At 53.4% G+C, this 2,022-nt stretch overlaps 1 pseudogene; it reads left to right on the top strand.

Moving 5' to 3' along the window:
* Positions 1–1,406: 1,406 nt before the first annotated feature.
* On the top strand, positions 1,407–2,022 carry LOC148051135 (olfactory receptor 14C36-like; annotated as a pseudogene).

Raw genomic sequence — 2,022 nt, 5'->3', positions numbered from 1 at the left:
CACAAGCTGATCTTGTGGGTACTTAAATGCATTTGTGTCCATGGGAACAGATGTCCCAGCTTTCATCTCACCTGTGGGGCTGTGGGCAATATGGTCTATGGGGCTGGAGAATAATCTGGTTTTCCCTTAATCAGATGGTATCGTTAGGACACTTGGCTGTGTCCTTGAGAAGCTGTGCTTGAGAAGCTTTGTCCTTCCAAGCTGTGAGTTGCCCTCCAGAATGCAAACCTGTCCCCAAGCACCCTTTTGTTACCTGAAAGCCCCATGCAGAAGTGTAAAGATGCTACAATGGAGGAAATGCTGTTGGGGTGGTGAAATGAGCCCTGTGTGTCCTGGGCTAGAAGTGGGGTGCTGAGACCCTGAGAAAGGGTGAGACATTTAGCTGTCTGTGGGGGATACTTCTGTTCTCAGCAAAGTCTGGTTGTTTTTCAGGGTAGCAAAATAGTGGGATCACCCTCCATCTCATGGAGAACAAGCCCACAGCAACTCAGAACAAGACAGAGAGACAGACCAGCTCCCCTCCTTCTACACCAAGCCCCAGGCAATCCTTTTGCTTCCCAGGACTTGCTCTGTTCTCCCTGAGTGCAGCAGAAATGCTGAGGTCTTCTGACATCCAAGAACACTCCCCAGGTGAGATGGGGGGAGCTTTAAAAACCCCAAACACTTTCAAACTGCCATCTGCTATCCCCATTCCTTAGCACTGGGAGTGCAGATGCTGACAGGCCCTTCTGCACTAGGAGCAGTTTGATCTGAGAAAGTTGAACACCAGGACTGGCCCCTGCCCCACTGTTCCCATGAACCCACTGCTGCAGAGCAGGGCTGACTCCTCAGCAGCCAGCGGGCAGAGGCCCTGCTCTTCACAGCACGCTCAGCCAGAGCTGCCGCCACAGACCTGAAGGAAGGTCTCCTGTAATAGGAGTAAGTGGGGGGGTTGGGGGGTTAGCAGAGTGCAGCAGGGTGACGGTTTAGTAGAAAGGCTTTGATTTTCCTCAGAGAAGTCTCCCCTAACGCTTCATTGCCTCTTCCTCTAAGAAAAGGATCCCAGGCCCAGAGGCAGCAGATGTCCAACAACAGCTCCATCACCCACTTCCTTCTCCTGGGCTTCACAGACAGGCGGGAGCTGCAGCTCTTGTACTTCTGGCTCTTCCTGGCCATCTACCTGGCTGCCCTCCTGGGCAACGGCCTCATCATCACTGCCATTGCCTGTGACCACCGCCTCCACACCCCCCATGTACTTCTTCCTCCTCAACCTCTCCCTCCTCGACCTGGGCTCCATCTCCGCCATTATCCCCAAATCCCTGTCCAGTTCCCTCTGGGACACCAGGGCCATCTCCTACACAGGATGTGCTGCCCAGCTCTTTCTGTTTGTTTTCTTGGTTGTAGCAGAGTACTACCTTCTCACCATCATGGCCTATGACCGCTATGTTGCCATCTGCAAACCCCTGCACTACAGGATCCTCCTGGGCAGCAGAACTTGTGTCCACATGGCAGCAGCTGCCTGGGGCAGTGCTTTTCTCAATTCTCTCCTGCACACGGCCAATACGTTTTCCATACCCATCTGCAAGGGCAATGCTGTGGACCAGTTCTTCTGTGAAATCCCCCAGATCCTCAAGCTCTCCTGTTCAGATGCCTACCTCAGGGAGGCTGGACTTCTTGTGGTTAGTATCTTTGTGGACTTTGGGTGTTTTGTTTTCATTGTGCTGTCCTATGTGCAGATCTTCAGGGCTGTGCTGAGGATCCCCTCTGAGCAGGGACGCCACAAAGCCTTTTCCACGTGCCTCCCTCACCTGGCTGTGGTCTCCCTGTTTATAAGCACTGGCATGTTTGCCTACCTGAAGCCCCTCTCCATCTCCTCCCCATTCCTGGACCTGGTGGTGGCAGTTCTGTACTCGGTGGTGCCTCCAGCAGTGAACCCCGTCATCTACAGCCTGAGGAGCCAGCAGCTCAAAGACGCACTGAAGAAGCTCATTCAATCCGTAGTCATTCAGCAGCAATAAACTGCCTGTGTCTCTTCACCAGTGA

This window comes from Nipponia nippon, unplaced genomic scaffold (assembly GCF_047370975.1).
Source record: "Nipponia nippon isolate SJK-2023a ecotype South Korea unplaced genomic scaffold, ASM4737097v1 scaffold_67, whole genome shotgun sequence".
Lineage (NCBI taxonomy): Eukaryota > Metazoa > Chordata > Aves > Pelecaniformes > Threskiornithidae > Nipponia > Nipponia nippon.
The sequence above is the reverse complement of the archived record's forward strand: the minus strand, read 5'-3'. Positions and strand labels throughout refer to the sequence as shown.